Source organism: Grammomys surdaster, unplaced genomic scaffold (assembly GCF_004785775.1).
Source record: "Grammomys surdaster isolate TR1022 unplaced genomic scaffold, NIH_TR_1.0 126182, whole genome shotgun sequence".
Lineage (NCBI taxonomy): Eukaryota > Metazoa > Chordata > Mammalia > Rodentia > Muridae > Grammomys > Grammomys surdaster.
Genome location: NW_021620988.1, coordinates 5,372,770 through 5,394,361, shown reverse-complemented (window position 1 = coordinate 5,394,361; position 21,592 = coordinate 5,372,770). Strand labels below are relative to the sequence as shown.

General features: G+C 36.7%; 1 protein-coding gene and 1 pseudogene across 2 annotated transcripts in view; both read right to left on the bottom strand.

Moving 5' to 3' along the window:
* The window catches only part of Galntl6 (polypeptide N-acetylgalactosaminyltransferase like 6), a 984,872-nt gene that overhangs the window by 201,263 nt on the left and 762,017 nt on the right, over positions 1-21,592 (bottom strand). The window lies entirely within an intron of this gene.
* LOC114612754 lies at positions 20,536-20,888 on the bottom strand (annotated as a pseudogene).

Sequence of the window (21,592 nt, the reverse complement as noted above, 5' to 3'; positions counted from 1 at the left end):
GTGTGTGTGTCTGTGTGTGTGTGTGTGTGTGTGTGTGTGTGTGTGTGTGTATAAATTGAATTATTGATTTTCATTCTGAGAGGTTCCTACTGAAGGTAACCTTCAGGATATTATTTTTGGGGTGTGTTTTCTCATCATTTAAATCATCAGTATTGAAAGGAAGGGATAAGTAACGTAAGGGACACTACTTTTGTCATTTTTACATAATACTCTTCTCTTACCCAATATACTCTCTAAGTAAATTTAAAACACCAAAGTCAAATTTTATGTGTTAGTATTAAAATAATGTGAAAGTTTTAAAGATTTATATGACCAGTTACTTCAGTTTGACATAAAGAATGTAGGAATTGGGTGCTTAAATTACCTTGAAATATTTATTGGTGTGATATGGTTAAAATTGCCATTGCCTTGACACTTTTCTTTGGCTATGGATAGACTTCATTTATTCTATTACCTTGGATTATTATAATCTCTATTTCCCTCACACCAGTGATGCCAATCCCACATTCATTTCTCAATCTTAATTTCAGTTCTCTGCCTTGTTACATTTAAGAGTACAACAGTACAGTTTAGTCAAATCTTGACATTCTTCTGTGCTGGAAAGATGACCAGTTGGCTTGTTTTGTTTGGTCACAGAAGTGCCTCGCCTCTACAAATACTTCAGCTCCTTGGATTGTGCATATCCTAGCTGCACTTCTGTTCATGCCAATCTACAGATGATGTCTTCCTGAAGTACAAATGTGTCCCACAGATCATCTGATAATCAATAGCCAGATCCTCAAATAATTTATCATCTCATTTGGAAGACAGGTGAAGAGGTACTTGGGAACACTAAATGAGAAAAATACTTCTCTTCCACCAGAAGATGAGATTGGTGGGCAATTCCTCAAAGATATAAGGCTGGCCAAAAGTCATCTACATAGGGACGATATTCCTACTCTATGTTACAGCAACAAGAGTGCTGAGCACCAACCACAGAACAATCTGGAAGATGACTGTGGCCCTGTAGCTGACCACTAAACTAAAAGGTAAGACTGGCCATTAACATGTTCTTAAATTAAAGCAGACTTAGAAGAGGGAGTTAAATGTGCATGAATTGGTATGGGCTTTGGAGAATTAATCCAGACTGCTGAAATCCAAGCTAAACTTATTCTAAGTGAAAAAGTAAATCAATACTATGTTTGGAGTATATCTCAGAATGAGAGGATTTATAGGTAATAAACTTTATATAATATTGATGGCTTGGTATGGTACATTTCTTGTGAATCTTAGGAACAGAACTGCCATGATGCACTGCCATCTTACCACTCCCTTAAAGTGAGGACTATATGATTTTGGATTTTCAGTGTACCAAATTGTGAGCAAATGCCCCTTCTGGTTTACAAATATCATAGGTATTTTGTTATAGTGCTGCCACATTCACCAGCAGTGATCATTTGTATGAAAATATCAACATATAGAGCAAACATTCTTGTCAGTACAAATAAACATTTAGAGATATTGAGTGATTTTTCTTTTGAAGGACAGAAGAGATGAGAAATGGTGGGGTCTTCAATAAGGAAAACTTAAGAGACAAGGAGACACAGGGAAAAAGAAACTTTTTAGACATAGAAAACTATTTATTCATATGTATATTTATATCATAATCTCTTCTATATATTCAAACATTTGAAGAATATAATACATAATATAAATATGTAATATATTATGTATGGTTAAATACGTTATTACTTCTTCAATATGTAATGCTACTTCCTGTCTCAGACTTGCATCTTTGTGCTTATGTCTTTTCTTAGTAAAAAGTTTCAGCATCTAACATAGAAGAGAAATAATCATTGCTATATTTTAACCCTATAATTGCCTTTTGGCCTGCTTTACCCCAATAAATAAGAAACCTGCAAAGTTTTGTTTTAACATTTGCAATATTGACATAGGTGGACACTCAGAAATATTAGCACTAACATCTATTAATGACATTTGTTAAATGTTGAACTTCCTTTGAAAAAAAAGGACTTAGTTTTCTAAAGAACCTCAGGTAAGAACTGAGCTGTGACTAAGATTAATGAGGAGGAGAGGAGTCTAGAAGCAACACCTTTATTTATCTTATTCCTACTCAGTCTTAGAAACCCACTGGACATCCTTTGTGATTCCTTCCTTCCTTCCTTCCTTCCCTCCTTCCTTCCTTCCTTCCTTCCTTCCTTCCTTCCTTCCTTCCTTCCTTCCTTCCTTCCCCTCATTCCTTATTTTCTCCTGCCCCCAGACTTAATTTACTTTATTTTTCTTGTATAAAAACCCACATGTGGTAGCCACAGATGGAGTCTGTTCTTTGAACAGGGAGTCTGGAGTGGGTTTTCACAGATGGGCAGTGAATTCCTGATAAGGAGACTTAGTGGACACAGTCCCTTTCCAGAGGTTGGGGATTAGGTAGCTTAGGTCTTGGAGATGGCATCAGAGGTGGCTTTGGCAAAGTTTCCCAGAGTGGCAGTGAAGCCCTTGGCTGACATGCAGCAGTCACTTTATCTTTGACAAAGTAGCTAAAACCATCCAGTGGAAAAAGAACAGCATTTTCAACAAATGGTGCTTGTTCAAGTGGAGTTCAGCATTTAGAAGAATGCAAATTGATCCATTATTATCTCCTTGTGCAAAGCTCAATCCAAGTAGATCAAGGACCTTCACATTATACCAGATACACTGAAACTAATAGAAGAGAAGTTGGGGAAGAGCTTCGAATACTTGGGCACAGGGGAAAAGTTCCTGAACAGAACACCAATGACTTATGGTCTAAGATCAAGAATTGACGAATGGGACCTCATAAAATTGCAAAGTTTCTGTAAGGCAAAGGACACTGTCAATAGGAAAAAATGGCATCTAACAGATTGGGAAAAGATCTTTACGAATCCTACATCTGATAGAGGGCTAATATCCAACATATACAAAGAATTCAAGAAATTAGACTCCAGACAACCAAGTAACCCTATTAAAAATGGGGTACAGAGCTAAATGAAAAATTTTCAACTGAGGAAACTTGAATGTTAAAGGAATGTTTAACATCCTTAGTCATTGGGGAAATACAAATCAACATAACACTGAGATTCCACCTCACACCAGTCAGAATGGCTAAGATAAAAAACTCAGATGATAGCAGATGCTGGTAAGGAGGTGGAGAAGGAGGAACACTCCTCCATTGTTGGTGGGATTGCAAGCTGATACAATCACTCTGGAAATCAGTCTGGCCGTTCCTCAGAAAATTGGACATAGCATTACCTGAGGACCCAGATATAACATTTCAGGGCATATACTCAGAAGATGCTCCAATATATTACAATGACACATGTTCCACTATGTTCATAGCAGCCTTATTTATAATAGCCAGAAGCTGAAAAGAACCCAGATGTCCTTCAACAGAGGAATTAATACAGAAAATGTGGTACATTTACACAATGGAGTATTACTTAGCTATTAAAAACAATGAATTCATGAAATTCTTAGGCAAATGGATGGAACTAGAAATATCCTGAGTGAGTTAACCCAATCACAAAAGAACACACATGGTATGCACTCACTGATAAGTGACTATTAGCCCAAAAGCTCGCAATCCCTGAGATACAACTCAAACCACATGAAGCTCATGAAGAAGGAAGACCAAAATCTTGGTGTTTTGGTCCTTCTTAGAAAGAGTAACAAAATGCTCAAGGGAGAAAATATGGACACAAAGTGTGGGACAGAAACTGAAGGAGGGGCTGCCCGCAGACTGCTCCACCTGGGTATCCGTCCCATGTGCAGTCACCAAAGGCAGGTACTGATGTGGATGCCAGGAAGTTCATGATGACAGGAGCTTGATAATGCTGTCTCCTTAGAGGTCTGCCAGAGCCTGACATACACAGAGGTGGATGCTCACAGCTAACCATTGAACTGATCACCACAGTGTTCCCAGTGGAAGAGTTAGAGAGAAGACTAAAGGAGTTAAAGGGGTTTGAGGCCCCATGAGGAGAGCAACAATAACAACCAACAGAGCTCCCAGGGTCCAAATCACAAACACAGGGAGAGACCCATGGCTTCAGCTGTATAGATAGGGGAGTATGACCTTATTGGGCATAGGTGGGAGAGGAGGCTCTTGGTCCTGTGAAGGCTTGGTGTCCCAGTGTGGGGGATTTGAGCATAGGGAAGTGGGAGTGGGTGGGTGGATGTGAGCACATTTTCATAGAAGCAGGAGAGGGGGATGGGATGGGGGTTTCTGGGTCGGGGGGAAATGAGGAAAGGGGATAACATCTGAAATGTAAATAAAATATCCAATAAAATAAAGCAAAACAAAACAATCTTCCTTTCGTGGAAATTGAGGTAAAGTGTGTGCTTAATGAGGAAGGAGAGCTGCTGCTACCATTACTGTGGGCCCATAGACAAGGGTCCTGTAGTGGGGAATGATAGCTTTTGAAGAGCTTGCTATGCACAAACTATAAAGAAAGAAAATATCACACGCGCTTTCTAGAACAGAGATGTAGGTAATTGCCAGTTAAAAATTAGTAGTGATCGACGGAAGTGCTCCTTAGTTCCAAGAAACCGTCTCATTTTAAAAATCTCAAATCACTTGCACTATTCTTGACATGTAATCACCAAAGCTCTTTGTCTGAACTGGACTTGTTGCAGCAGCCTAGGGCCACTTTCTCAGAACTGATGGCATGCTATTCACCTTTTCCAATAGTCCCGTGTCAGAAACATACATAAAAGATTTTATATGGGTAAATTTAAAAAGTGTTCAAATAAATACAGAATTTTCAGGGAATGATGAAATTCTTTAGAGTTTTTAATCTTGAATTCTTGTCTCCATGGAGCTTCATTGGGTGGAGATTGTGATTTCAGTAATGAAATTCAAGCTAAAAAAGCCAATTGTGCTTGCATTTATCATAACAAAGCTAAAAGACTGGTAAATATCAGCATTAAATTCTATTTACAATAACATCAGAACGTAGGGATAAATTTAGTGAAAATGTACCCAATGTACTTATAGAAAAAATGAAATATTGCTCAGAAAAACTAGGACTCATAACTGAAGAGGAATACTATGTGGGAAAAAACATGCTTGTGGGCGGCTTGGGCCTGCCCACGGACCCGTGAACCTCATCGGGTGCACCTGTCCTGGAGGCTTTTCCCGCGGCTGAGGTTCCCACAAACGCTAGAAAGTCCAAGATGGATACGTGGAGTCCAAGATGAAAGTTTCATTGTCCATGATGAGAAAGTTGTCTCTGAATGTGTGTGCACCCCCAAGAGCCTGGGGAGGGCTGGCTTATATAGAGGGTGGGAAGGAGGAGGGACCAGGGAGGAATAACTTAATTATATAGTCCCCCTGCCTTATTAATATGTAATCTCTCAAGGCAGAGGCCTGTTAGTCACGCCCTCTACTTGTGTCTTACGTGGCTGACAGTACAGGTTAAATGGAGATGAGACCTGGTGTCAGGGCCCTGGGTTCTGGGGGCATGGCCAAACACCTGAAGTCTCGGGGTTCCAGGCCTGTGTCCTTCTGTGTTCTGTGGCCAAGATGTCCTTCTACAGCCCGACTATACTATGTTCATGGATTGAAAGATTTGGTATTGTTAAGAATTAATTATCCCTCTGTTCTACAGTAAACAGTAGACCAGATTACTTAATGTATTAAAATGTGAGCTGTGCATGAATCTGTTGTTTATCTGACAAGTTACTTTAGGTTTAGGTCTTCAATCTTTTGACTTGTATCTGCTCCATGATAATTGCTACTCTCATTGTCATCATGTTTATTATCTTCTTATTTAAATGACTTCTGTCACTCTCCTATAAGGACCATTGTTAGTACTGTATGTAGGGCCATTTGGGTCATCTACGATAATCTTTCCATTCAAGATTTATAATTTAATCTTATCTGTAAAGAAGCCACTTTCACTATAAGTGACATTCTTGGGTTCCAGGAATTAGGGGCTTAAGAATCAGATTTATACCTTATTAAAAACTTCTCCTATGAACCATCAATACCAATTCTTAATTTTTTCCAAAACACTTAATTAATGTTGACTTTGAAGAGGGTATCTTCCTATCAACATTTCAAAGCAACTTAATATTTTGCCTCATAGAACATTGATGATTAAACTCATTGTATTTAAGATTCAGTTAGAGTCCTAATCTCAGACTGTAGAAAATTATATAGCAGATGTAAGAAGGACTTAGGAACTCACCTTAATTAATTAATTTGTGTGTATATATTTTAACCAAATAGCCCCTAGAATGTCTGATGGAGATTGTCCAAGAACCACTCATTGATTGATATGGTCACAGAAAAATGTTGATTCTCTAGAATGGATGATGATTTAGGCATTTTGTTAAAAAGAAAAAAAATCACAATTTATAAATGATTACAGAATAAATATTTCTTGGCAGTCAAAGTCAAGTCTTGTGTATAAAATAAAGACTGCAATAATAAAATTGTACTCTAAGTCAGATAAACGTATCCTGGGTATATGGTAGCTGTTCTTGCCGCCATAACAGAATCATAAAAGTGTAACTCTTAGATTCGGGATATGTAACTTTTTAAATATTACTATAGTAACATTTCTAACTATTTACATTTATTCTGTGATAATGTGAGGTATACTTTAGATGTATAAAATCAAACTTATTTTAATAAAGGTCACAGAAATAAAAAGATACAATCAAAAAGGTCGCCCCACTGGCCATTACAATGGTCCATTCAGTTTAGTGTTAAATGACTGAGCTTTTCAATTAGCATACCTCTATGATTTGTTTGTAATAGATTATTATGGGCAAGTTTTCTACTTGGGTAAATAGATGTTAGGTGACAATGTCAGAGTTCATATTTATGTTCATAAATAAATTGTGTTTATGCAGTTCAGCTAACCTTTCAGATATTTTACATTTTATTTTATTTTCTCATTTTAAACTTAATTCTTTGAGAATTTCCTAGAAAGATAGACAGACTCTGGTCAACTGTTCTATATTTCCAACTCATCCACTAGAGTTTTGAGATACGTATATTTTCTAATTGGGAAAGCAAAAGGTTGCAAGTCCATAGGTTAAGGTTAAGTGGAAGTTTTGGTCACAGCATAGTTGGTTGAAAAACTACTTGCATTTTTGTGAACATCTGAATACTGAAAACATGGCTTTCATTGCTATGAAGCAGAACTTTTCTATCTTTATTTCTTCCACATCAACTTGGTATACCAAATAGAAACTAGCAGAAGAAACGGCTGTCCTCTGTGATTCATTTTCAGTCATTTTTCTATCAGGTCATATTAAATGTCTGGATAGCATCAGGCCTATTGCATTCTAATTTTAGCAGATGAGCTTTTACCATTTTGGTTGTTTCCAAACTGACACAATGAATATGTTGAAAGACAACCTGACTTAGCTCTTTGGGGACTTGCTGAGGCTTCTATTTTTACTCAGGGTTCCTTCCTTTGATTTATTAACTGCTTTTGAAGAGCATAGATGCAGGCTATACAGTGCTGGAAAAGCATGGCCCAAGACACAGTTCTGAGTTCTCCTAGCCTTGTCAGTATGTAAATCATTGAATAGACCACAGAAGTCCCACCAGCAAAATAGGCAGAATGACATTGCCACCATTGCATATGGATGAAGCTATGGCTGATAAATCTCTCCACATGTACTTTCTTGTTGCATTATTTATAGACTTCAAAATAGCAAATTGACTCCTACAATAATTTGTTGGCACTGCTCTCATCCTAGTGGGGGTCTGTGAGCTGTAATGTGATCCTTCCATGAAAAGCAGTTATCCTTTCCTCCGATAACAAAGCCGTTACTCTAGACTTAGCAAAAACTCTCTTTAACTTTTTGGGCCTTTATAATCTTAGAATTTGGAAGACCAACCAACTTTTCTTATTCTTTAGTGATTTTTATGCAGCTAAGAATGTATTTTATGTACTTCTCTATGATAATTTTAAATTAGACTTTGAGATTCTTTTTCCAAGGGATGCTGTATTATCTAAACATTTTAATAAATATTCTTAGTAGTATTTAGTTCAAAATATTCCCTCAAGTCTTCTTTCCTGTTTCAAGGTTTATAACTACTGAAAATGCTCACAGAGACAGCAAAAGTGGTTAAGCAAAATTTAATGTAAAGTAGTGCTTTTTTTTCTCCCTAGGAAGCCAGGAAAGGAAAAAGGACTTTTTGCAATATTGACAGAAAATGGATAAAATTCTTCAATTAAGTAAAACATGTTGTTTTTAGGGCGAAGTTGTTACTGGAGATTTTAGAGTAAAAGCCTCACTTCTGGTAGCCCCAACAAGTTAAAAGTATTTTTTTAATAAGCTGTTCAAGGGACAGAGGTGTGGAGGGAATAGGAAACAGAGAATAAAAAGAGAAGTTTTTTTTTCTTTTGCTTTTTAAAAGAGTCTTTATCATCACATCTTCCAGCAAGATTTTAGAAACTCCCAACTCTGTTTCTTTCCCATCATCTCCTCTTTACATCAAGGGCTATGTTTGAATGTTGCTTGTGGACCGTCTGTCCAATCTTAGGTCCTTCTCCAGAATGCCAGTTTTTCTGTTACTGAAACACAGCTCTACAATGTGCCACTGAAATGTGGTATTATTCTTCTTTCCCACAAAATTATTTTTTATATTTTCCCTTTTAGCAAAAAAGTTTAGTGGGAGAGTTTGAATTTTTCCCAAGGCAACTTTGAAGCCCTGTCTTCATGTACTTGTATGACTATGAAAGGGTGTGTAGAAACACCCTCCATTCCCAGGTGAGTTGGGTGGGAGAAGAAAGAGCCAATGAGTGGCCACAGCTCTTCAGTCATCAGATAAATATTAATGCAAAGCTGAAAGCTTGCAACTTGCTGTCAAACTTTACTGAATATACACTGTCTCATCACTTCCCTCTTACCTTTGTGCTACTGATGGGCAGGTCATGTGATGAGTTTCCACAATCATGAGCTAGTTTTAGGGCAATCAGCAACCAAATGATTTCTTTATTATCTGGAAATTATTATACTATATGAGAATCACTCACTCAGTAAGTGGTCACCACACTTTACTCCCTTCAGGTTTGGAGGGAGCTCCATGAGAGCTATTTCCTAAACAAAGCCTCAGGTATATGTGATGCTTTGAATTCATATAACATTTTCCTTCAAGAACCATTAAGAATCCATTAAGAGTGCTGAAGGGAATGTAAAGGCAGAATTTCATTTTTAGTTCCAATATAGCACTGTTTTAAAGGTCAAGTCACAAACATTGGTTGTAGTCGTTCTGCGTTTTGGGAACATCAAATTTTTCTAATTTACTATAGTTGATCTTTCTGCATTCTTTAAGTAATGTAAGCATATTTCTCTCTCTGTATTGTTGGCTTTTTTTCTCCTTAATTGCACTTACTCCTGAATTGGAGTTGACCACTCTGTGATATGCAGCTGAAAAGTTGGATGTTATTTCCACAAATAAGTACTCAAGGGAACTACAGAAATAATTCCTTCTTGGGTTGCTACTGTTCCAGAGATTGCTAACTTACTCCCAAAGGATCTTTTTTCCATTGAATATATATATTCTTTGGTAAATGAAAGTTGAAAACTATCTTCACTGAACCCTTTCAAAATTTCCTAATAATTCTTCTTTAGAAAGTAAACTTATTTTTGAAGGTCTTGTTGAATTAACCTTCAGTAGTTTATTGAATACAACAGACCGTGAAGCTTACTTTTAAATATATTATGAAGGTGATACTTAGAACTTGAAAAATGAAATGATAAAAAGCAAAATGCTCCATCTGAAGTAAGTGTGAAGGAAGGAATATGGGGAGGGATAAATAACACTAAAGGCTATTCTAGAAAGACATATAGGAGCCTACCACATTGGAAGCTTCACACACACTCACACCCACCCTACCCCCACAAACCCGCACAATCTAGAGTTTTAAAAATAAAATTACCTATAACAGGGCAACAATGTCCTTACTAGACAACTGAAGCTAATAGAAACCCTGGAACCAGGATTAGGACACACTTTTTTTGGAGGTTTTGGCCAGTGACGTGCCAGACATTATAGAGTGTTGTCATTGTTCTTGATTAGCTTTGGGGACTTGATGGTAACACTTTATTGGTGAAGGACATAATAGTCACAGAATATGGAGGAATCTAGATGGTATAGAGTCAGAAGCTTTGGCCCTGCTAGATGGCTTTCATAGTGTTGAAAGTTACTATGCTCATGACCAGAGGTTCAAGTAATAATCAGTCTTACACAGATCTAAGCTCTGTGGGTTACAGTAATGATTACTGTGAGGTAGAGTAATCTGGCCTGACACAGTATCTCCAACAAGTTCAGTAGTTCATGAATACCATGGGCGTAGTCAACCACTTTCTGATTAGATTTAAGTCATGCTCCACAATGAACCTCATATCTAGCATTAGCCCTATGACTAGGTAGGTCGGCCCTATTATTTTTCTAAATGGACATAAAATTAAACTGACTCCCAATAGATCTATGAATTTCTTAACTTTCATTTACAATGCTTTTACTTTGCAGGAGATGGTTCTTGACTCAGTGACTTACAACTGATCAAGGTACAAAGAGTATGAGACTGCAGATTGTTTGGTCCTAAATGGAGCATACATACCACATCCTTTCCCTAGGCTCAGGGGTCATTGCAGAAGAGGGGTCATAAAGACCAGAAGAGCCAGAGCCACTGGATGATTACAAGGAAACAGTATCTTCTGGATAGCTACAAACATGAACTTACAGTCTAGACAAAACTAAATCCCGGCATGGAGATGGGAGTTGGGCATACAATCCTACACTTAGCCATGGAGCTACAGGAAAATGTAACCTTCTGGGGGAGAGAGCAGAGTCAATTTTCTCTAGGAGAGGAGTCCTGATGTTTCTGTGGAAGAGCACAGAACCAAGAATACTCAGACAGATCAAATTGCTTTAAAGATTTGCTTTGGTTTGGTTTCTAATGCTGTAGTAAAGCACCATGACCAAAGTCAACTTGGGAAGAAAAGGGGCTACTTCTTCTTAGGACTCGCAGGTCACATTCTATCACTGAAAGAAGTCAAGGCAGGAATTAGAAATCAGAAACTGGAAGAGCAACCACCTCTTAGAGGTGACATTACCCATAATGGGCTGTATCCTTCTACATTAATCATTAATCAAAACAATACCCTACAGATTTGCCTACAGGCCAACTTCATAGAAACACTTTTTCAATAAAGATCCATTCTTCCCAGATATAGCTAAGTTTGAGTCAGTTTTTCATGAATCTAATTAATACAGGGTTTGAAAAAGGACAAAGATTCTGATGAAGAGAGAGGAGGGATGGATTTGGGAAGACCCTGGAGAGAGTCTCAAATATGATCAAAGCATGTATGAAACTCTGAAAGAATTAATAAAAATTTAAGAGGCAAAAGGCACTATCCATTGTACTATCTAGGAAGAACCAACATTTACGGTTTGACTTATTTCCTCTCAGTATTATATACACACTGCCCCCCACACATTTTATGGGTGATATTTATCTTTTATCAAAAATTTAAATTACATTATAATTATATCCCTTCCCCCTTTTGGTCACCTCAAATCCTTTATTACATTAAGGTTATATAAATTTATTATAATATATTTATATTTAGTTATAAAACATGATTTTTATAATCTAAACTAACCACACAGAGAATATTTCTATATAGTGTTACAGTTGATTATTTTCTTAAGAGACATTTTTAGGATGAAAATTATCAGAAAAAAGCAAAAACAAGCACACAAACAAATTCAATACTGATATGTATTTTCAATGGCTTTTCAGAAATATTTCCTACTTGACTTTCTCATCTTGGCCAGTAAGTTATTTTCTTTCAGGTTATTTGGAAATCAGTAGTGTCTAATAGATCATTAACTAAATAAAACATTCTTAAATTTTATCAGTATTTTTACTTTTTTGTGAAATTTCTGTGAGTATAGTTTGCAGTGTTAAAATATTTACATTCATACACATACTTTACTTTTTATTTTTATTTTTTTTTAAAAAAAACACTAAGCTGCTTGGTTAAGCCCTTCCATTTCTTCTATTTGAACAAGGAAACAGCACAGTCCCGATCAAAGGAATTTGTTAAATATGGATCTCAGCACTTAAACCAGAACCTTAGCTGCCATTCCTTTACTCCAGGCATTTGGATGACTAATGGAAAGTTTTTGAAAGGTACTTACACAGAGTCGGATGCTCACAGCCAACCATTGGACAGGGCATGGGGGATCCCAAAGGAGAAGTTAGAGAAAGGACTTAAAGAGCTGAAGGGGTTTGCAACTCCATAGGAAGAACAACAATATCAATCAACGAGAACTCCAGAGCTCTCAGGGACCAACCATAGGGTACACATGGAGGGACCCATGGCTCCAGCTGCATATGTAGCAGAGGATGGTCTTGTCAGGCATCAGAGAGAGGAGAAACCCTTGGTCCTGTGAAGGTTAGATTTCCCAGTGCAGGGGAATGACAGGGTGGTGAGGTGGGAGTGGGTAGGTTGGAGGGGGAGCACTCACTCAGAAACTTGGGAAGGGGGATGGGATGGGGGGTTCTGGAGGGGAAACTAGGATAGCAGATAGCATTTGAAATGTAAATATATAAAATATCCAATAAAAAAGAAAGGTACTTACATGGAAATTATTTGTGATTGTGAACTAGTGTAAATGTAAATAATCTTAATTGGAAAATGTAAAATGAATTAAAATGTAATAATGTCTAGTGCTTTCCTCCATCTTAATCTTGCTCATAGACGTAAGAATCTAAATACATAAAAGGTAGAAGTTTAAGTGATCCAAGTTCTTTTTTGCTCATCATAAGGAAATTTTAATGTAATTAAAGTATAAATCCTATATACTTTACATACTATATACTATACAAATTCTGAATAATAAATATAAATATAAAATCCTAATTTCTATTTCCCCCATTATTCACAAATAGAAAAATTTCAGGGCATTACTTTTGCTTCTCTGGTTTTGTGCTTTAAAATTCCTGACATGAACCTATCCCTACTCTCTGTTTAGACACTGAGTTGTCATCACTTGTGTCCTCTTTGCATCTTTCCTGTGTCCTTCAGAATGTACAGGCTACAGCAATCTATGCTTTAGTGAGTCGTCACTGACTAATGGGTTACACAAAGTGACCATGAGGGAGATTCATGTTTTCAGCAGGACTTCGGATGCTTTTAAGTTTCATTTATGTAAAGGAAAATACTGTTATGAAAGTCTCCAGTCTTTTAGTGAATATTTACTTTACTAAGACACTTGCCATTTTGATCTTTGCACTGTGTAAATATTTGAAACAAAACCAATGGATATTATGCTCATCAAGTTCTTGATGGATAACCTTTCTCATTCAACCTGGCTTCTCTTCTGTATCGAGAGCAAACTGTGGTGTTATCAGTAGTATACAGTAGAATGCAGCAGGGTTTTCTTGATGTTCAGCCATGATTAGCCTCATCAGTAATATGAGAATATCACACTGAAGAGACTTTTATAATTTGAATCATTCCCCAAAGAGGAAATAACAGCCAGTAGGACACATGAGGCCAGAGAAAGCCAGTGTGTAGGCTGAAGCACTTTAGTGTCAGTCACATGTAGCTTCCAATGTTGACATTAAAATCATGTTTTTTAAAACCATGGTAGTTTTTCTTTGCTTTATGTTTTTCTGGTCTCCTTACCCTGGCAATTACCGAACAGCTTTTTTGAAAGACAAAAAGAAAGAGAACTGGCACAAAGCCAGTCCATTAGTGGAAGAACATTTATGTTGCCTTAGCCAAAGCCCTTCAAAGACTGGGTATTTGAACCTGTCAGTTCCCTAAATTTTCCTGCTGCATCTCTGCAGCTGCCGAGCACTGTCAATATGTAGACACACATAAGCTTCTCTAGACTATTGAAATATAGGTTTCCAAAATGAGGATATTTTCTTCTTGTTTTCAAGGATGGTGACTAGGCTTAAACATACATAAATTACAACTGAAGAAGAGATTTAAAATCAGAAAACTGGAGAAATAAAGCAGCGATTATCTATTTTTCTATGTTTTGCAGTCTCTGACATCACGGACTTGCACTAAAACTATTTAATTGTATTTTATGCAAGTTACCTAGACTGTATAGAAGATCGCAATGTGATTTCCGGGAAACAGGAAATTTGGAAAAATATATACATATCAAATAATTCTTTAATAACAAGAATATTTTCTCCGTTATCTTATTATAAATAACATATACTACATAATGTTCTAGATTCTTGTCTTAGAGTTTGCATAGAACAGTAATCATGTTTAGTTACAGCTTGGTCCTTAATGGTATTTTATAGTAAATGTTCCCTTGGTGGAGTAAAATCAAAATATGGCCCAGTACTACAATCTTTATCACAAAGGTTTCCTTAATTCAGGCGGGAGCTTTGTAGAATAATTGATCAAATTTAATAAGAGGTATACGCACAGACCAGCTAACCTATGCCATCTAGTTCTTTTGGAAAGGCAAGTGTTTATGAGGACAGACGAAAGTGACAAGATCATTCTATACAAGTGCTTACTCTAACTTTTCTATCCATGTCCAGTAAATTTTCTTCCAATGGGCTTTTTTATTTGCTCAAACTTGGCCACTCCTGTCACAACCAATCAGAAGCCCAGACACAGGTCCCTTCTCCTATTTGTTTTTGGTTTGCATCTTTATTGAACCCCATTTCCTTGTCATTTCCACCATTTTAGTGCACTGATTATTTATGTCAGTCACTACATATGGGGGAATGATTTGGGTTTACTTTGTCTATTTTCTCATTTTCATGGGCTTCTTTGTCTGTATTGAACATAGGGAACTCTTAGAGAGGTGTGAGGGATTCTTTCTGTGACCACAAACCTCAAGCCTCCTCTTAAGGTCAAGGTTGGGAAACCATTCTTGAGGAATAAATAGGGGAAGATAGCTGTTGGGAGATTGTCAATGATGAGCCTCTTTTACACTTTGTTCATCTGTTGACAGGAGTGGCTAGAAGGTTTCAGGCTAAGATGGTGATAGCTAATGAAGTTGGAGGAAACAGGGTATTGATGCTTTTCAGTTTAGAAACTCTCTGCAGAAAAGGCACTCCAAGTACTACTTTTATATGTTTTCTAGAGAAACTGTTGTTTGCACAAGAAAATTTGTTTAATACGGTTTTCTCATGTTTGGTCAAGGCTTAAACCTGGCAGCAAATGGCTCCCTTTGGAGGTTCTGACATCACTAAAATGATTAGTTTCATTTACTTCCCTGTAGGTTCACCAAGAAGTTCTAATTTGCATAACTGCTCCTTAATTATCATAACCCAAGTTAGTATAATAAGAGGTCAGAGAGGTGAGCACCATAGCTGTTTCAGAGATGTGATATTTGTGAAGAAAAGCTATCCCTGTGATATCCCATGAGTCATTGGCTTGGGTGTCTGAGACTTAGAGAGTCAGACTAGTCACTTTCCAGCTGGAGGTCTTGATTGGCATATCAGAAAAAGATGAACTATTAGAGATAGACTATCAGGTGCAAAACAAAACAAAACAAAAACTTGAAAATACTTTTCTTCAGGTTCCTGGGTAGGAGACACTAGACACTGAATGAATGCTGAATAGTCTTACCTGAATGACAAGTGATGTGTCTGACTAGAGAAAGACATATGCACTACTAGCTGTAAATATATCACTGGAGCCAGACTAGACCTAACAGATAACATGCCCAAGTGATCTGTTACATTGTATAGGGTTTGATTGATTTCATTTCATAGGTTATTATAACCATGTGGATGCCACTTAAGTAGAGCAGAATCGATGGTTAATGAGTGTTGCTCACTTCAGCTTACCATTACCATTCCTACACAGATGAAATCTGTGTTGAATATAGCCTAGGAGATTCAAGGAGACTCTGTGTTCATATCCTGTCCCTTCCCTCTTCTGGTTCTTGATCAAGATGGAAGATGCAGGAGACAGAGTAGGCTAATAGCTACATGTATCCTTATGCATTTACTCACGCAATGAGTAAAACCTCTTCAGTCAACTAGATACGAGTGTTACATAAAATATGGAAGATCCTAATTGTTCATCAGTGAGAGAATGGATTAATAAAATATATTATAATAGTCATAAAGTCAAACATTTTAGTATGCAGAAAAGCCACAGATTTTAAACAAAAATAGTGTAACTGTAACGAGCTCAGTGTACCATGATTTATGGAAGATTAAAACATATGCAAAACTCAAATCATATTTATCATGGGTATATAGATGATTATGTATATATGTGCATATGCATATAAATTAAAGATGGACCAAAAGTCATTTTATCATTGTTGTTTTTGTGATTTATTAATCGATATAGCTACAGCTAGTTTTTCTTGGCTTTTGCCTTATCTGGGTCTCAAAATCTTACTTGAACTTTACCAAGAATATCTCATTGTCAGTGAGTTCAAATGACCAGCACAGTTAAAGAATACTTGCAAAAGATGGACCAAAAGTATGTATCACATAAATTATGTGGTTTAAGTCTTGTGAGAGAGGGGATTAAGAGAAGTGTAGCATTAGGAGGAGGGGGCCAAATCTGCCTCAAACATGTTTATTCATTTGTTAGAGAAAATCTTTCCATAAGTGAGGTAATGCATATAACTTTGAATTTATTTGAGTAGGAAAGAGGAACAAATGCTTTACACTAATCATTCTTTGTACTTTTCTCTGCCTTTATGATTAAAAAAATTATGTAAGTTACAGCGATTTAAACAGAAAATCATTACACATTAAGTGAAGGCTCAACACTTTATTTCAACTAGATGAGGAAAATGACATATATGTTCCCTTGTTCCTATAAGAAATTATCACCAAGATTAATATTTATGGAATGTTTATCATATGCCATGTATCAGTTTTCAGTTTTCTAATTAGATATTTTGATTTGCATAATTTAGAATGATGCTGTTGCATTTAATGGATGTTCTGCTTTGGAGGTGAGCACCACTGAGAGTTTGAATGGGAAGAATCCAGGTTCTGATTTTAATGCTTTCTTGTGTGACTTTGTGGGGTTTGCTGACTCTGAGTCTTAGCTTTCTTACTACTTAAAGGAGAAGCTATGACCCCTGTTACCCTCAGAGATATCCTGTTATCAAATGATGTTGCCCATAAGTAAAACAGAATAATGTCTGCACAGTTGTTGGGAGCCGACTCTTAGCTGAAAGCGGCTATCATCTTTACAGCCATCTCTAGCCATATACCCTGACAAGAGACTTGTTTTCAACAGCCTACAACAGCTGAGCACACTCTGATAAATATCTTGTTACACTGTTTAGTGCCCCCAGCTACAAGGTGCACCTGGTATCCATGGCTACAAGGCACATGATGTAGTGCCTTCAGTTGAGCTTGTGCGTGAGGGGAAGTCACGTGGTAAAGGGTATAAATACCCAGGATTTCCTTTTTATGTAGGAGAATATAGGAGACTATAAGAGACTAGAGGAGAATAAAGAAGAGACTTGAAGAGACTCGACCACACTCTGTCTTGTATCTATCTTTTGCGTCTCTGCCCCTCTTTTGCCCTTCCTCTGTCCCCACTCTCTCTCTTGCTAGACCCTGACCTGCAGACCAGAACAACAGAACAGGCCATTACAAAGTAGCAGAATCAGCCGTTACAAAAGAAACGGCCGTTACACACAGTAACATCACATATTTGTTTCTGAATTACTTTTTTTTTTAATTTGAGAAAGATTATTAAGGGAAGGAACAGTGAAGTAAGATTACAGACATAAATTTTTCTATTCCAACATAGCAAATGCATACAAAAATACTCAAGGGTAAGAAAAATGATGACCTGGCTCCTTTTTCTTCAGTGTTTAATGGTAAAAGAAAAATGATGCACTTGAAACTAGACAGGGTTCAGTTGTGCTACAGTCTGCTGCTTAATCAACAGCAATCATTTCTATATTTTCCTATAGTTATAGCATCAATTACTAATGAATGTGGAAAACAGGAAACTAGAAACTTCTAATATTTTTCTAAGAAAAGAATGTCAGGATAGTACATAGAAAATAGAAGTTCTATCCTCTAGTAATATCTCAAACAAATTAATTTAGCCCTTTGAAAATGCTTTTGAAATTTAATCTAAAATGAATGCTTTTCAATTGTGTAATAAGGGTCACGTTATTTCTATACAAGAATGAGTTGAATTATTTGACAAATCAACTTTATAATGTAAAAGACTTAGATTCAGAGAAGTTGGCAATGTTGTTGCTTGAGAAAATACAGATATATTTTTCCAAAAAAGACATTAATTTCTTAATAATCATGAGCCTTATAATTTTCACCATCTGCATAAAAGTGACTCTAACAGGAACTGTGAGCCAATCTTATGTTTATGTCTGAAGTTGACAAACCACCAGTCACCCTAGTAATATTTCTCTGTGACTTACAGAAGGCTATATGAGTACAAACACATTGGAACTTCAGGTGCATTACGGAATCCTGTTACTGCTTTTCTCTGTTCTGTTTTGAATATCACTTTGCATTTCTACTGCCAAAAGAGAGAAACTAAAATACTAACTTTTGAAATATAGCACTGAACTGCCATAATGCTAGTGTGGACTCCCACTATCTATTTGTACTTTCCCTTTTTGATCTTCCTTCCTTCCTTCCTTCCTTCCTTCCTTCCTTCCTTCCTTCCTTCCTTCCTCCCTCCCTCCCTCCCTCCCTCCCTCCCTCTCTCTCTCTCTTTCTTTCTTTCGTTCTTTCTTCCTATCATCCATCTATCATCTATCTATCTATCTATCTATCTATCTATCTATCTATCTATCTGCCTATTTATCATCTGTCTATCATATCTATCCACCAATCATTTTCTCTGAATATCTCCTATGACATTTAATGCATTTTTGAAGCTAATAGACATGTTTGTACATGTTCATAATGCATACCCACCATGTTCAACCCCTCTTCCCTACAACCTCCCTCAGCCTTCACTCTTCCTTGGTTTCTATAATTTTTTGAACAAAGCAGAACAATATGTGGACAGGTAGTGTGCTATGACCCAAAGTTAACTTGATTGAAGAAAAGTAGCATTAGTAGGTACATAGCTTGATTGAATTTAGTTCTAGAACCACTAAGTTTGGTTTGGTGGACAATGGGTAGATTTTACACTTTGTGATGCTCCACATGTTATACAAAGGATCATACAAGTCCTTGTTATATAGGACCATAAAAAAGAACCCTTCAGAATTATACATAACAAAATGTTAACAATGTTTCATTGCTCATTTAAAAGATTAAAACTGGTTTCTTTCTTACAGTTCATGTGTTTTCAGTTTAAAAATGAGTATACATGTAAAAAAAAAATCCCTTCACAATCAGAAAAATAATTAAGATTGATATTTAGTGTTCAAATTACCTTAAAAACCCTTGTGATGTTGGACATAGTGATTCTGTCTCTGAAATTATTTCTTTTTTAAAGATTATTTATGATTATTTATTTTTTATTTTTATTAGTTGATTGCAGCTGTCTTCAGACACACACTAGAAGAGTGCATCTGAAACCCATTACAGATGGTTACTAGTGAGCCACTATGTGGTTGCTGGGAATTGAACTCAGGACTTCTGGCAGAGCAATCAGTGCTCCTAACTGCTGATCCATCTCTCTAGCCCCCGAAACTATTTCTTAATTAGGTAGTTCAACATATGTAGGAACTTACAGCCATGAAGGTACTGCATTAAAAATCTAAAATCTCTAATAATATTTTATAATAATAATAATAGTAATAATAATAGAAATTATTAAATAGTGTAATGTTTCCATTATAATACATTGTCCAGGAGTATGCACTTACATTGTTCTTTCTTGCAGAATTTGACTTACACTGTAGTTCTAGACATTGAACTCAGGGCCTGTATGTGCTATACATGAGGTCTGTCATTAGCTATGGTGTTGATGTCAGGTTTTGTGTCTACTTAAAAAATTATTTTATTCCTCATAACTTTTTTCCATGAGTGCAGCTCTTTCCATAGAACACTTTTTTTAAATAAAGAAATATTAATCTTTATTTGATAGCATACATAAATTACAATAAGTGCCTTTTAGTGGTAAAAGGCAGCATCCTTGACATAGGGAATTGTAATTAAAACTGCACTGTCAAGAACAGTGCTTCAAGACAGTTACTTCTGACATTTAGTTATTGCCTGTAACAGGCCAGTAGGCACAAACTGATTCACAGGTATGCTTTTTTGTTTATGAGAGAGTGATAGAATTTTTCCATTGTTTAAACTTTTATATGACCAGTTATATAAATCTCAGTATAAGATCATTTAATATGTTTGAGATGACACCCTCCCATTTTTGTGGAAAGTAAAACATTACTGATTAAGTCCAATCCTATCTTGGGAAAGGGCAAGCAGTGATAGCATGTATACAGCTGGAATTGTTACTTTAAAAAAAGATCATATTCACTTTACTACAAGCCAATTTTCCTTAAAACAGGACTATGCATCACAAACATTGTTAGCCATTCATGATCTGAATTTTAATGTATGGATTAAATAATTGTATACATTAAAAGCCATGAGACATTTGTTTCATAATAAGGCAGTGGAAGTACTGATGAATAGCTTTTAAAAGATAAACAACTAGGTCTGCCTTTTCTCCCTTCTTTTTAATTCCAGCGAATTAATTTTTGTTCTGGTGATGTAATTTTAGGAATTTTCCAAATACTGCATCAGGGTATCCTCTCCCCAGCTGATGCCTTTGTTCTTGTCGGCATCTGTGTAGGATAATCAAGCGACCTGACCTGTGTTCCGCTCAAGCAGACCATGGAGATTTGGACCAGTCTTATACTTGCCTCTCTTTTCCACAGGGTGGCACTGGGCACATTTGTGAACAAAAATATTCTTGTTCTTTTTCAACATCATCCATTTAAAACTCTCTCCTAGCTGGTCAATACCGCAAATGTTCCAACCCGAAGATAGACTTCTCGCTCTCTATCCCAAAGACATGCCGGCCTACACCTATATCCATAAAGCACCTTTTAAAGGTTTACTTTACATCCCTACTATATCTTCCTCTCCTTTTTCTCCTCCAAGTCCTTCCTTCTCACTTCCCCCAGCCTTATCCTCCAATCCTTCTTTCGTCCTCAGAGATATCAACCCACCTCGGCATATCAAGTTGCAGTAGGACTCGGTGCATCTTTTCCTATTGCGGCTGGGATAGGCAGTCCAGGTAGGGGAAAGGATCCAAAGGCAGAGATAGCCCCTGCTCCTACTGTTAGGAGTCCCACATGAGGACCTAATGGCACAACTGTTGCCTATGTGTTAAGTGTCTAGGTCCATCCCACACGTGATCTTTCTTTGGCAACTCAGTCTTTGTGCGTCCCCTATGGGTCCAGGTTAGTAGATTCTGTATGTTTTCTTGTGGGATCCTTGACCCCTTTGCTCCTTCAATCGTTCAGGGCATAATTTTAAGGAATATAAATAATTTAAATCTCAAACTAAGGGATGGTTAAGCAAATCATGTCACATTTATGGAATGTACATCCTTGAAATTAAAAATAGCAACTACAGCATTCTATATCAATGGGGAATACTTAATTTTTAATGTGAAATAAAATTTCAGC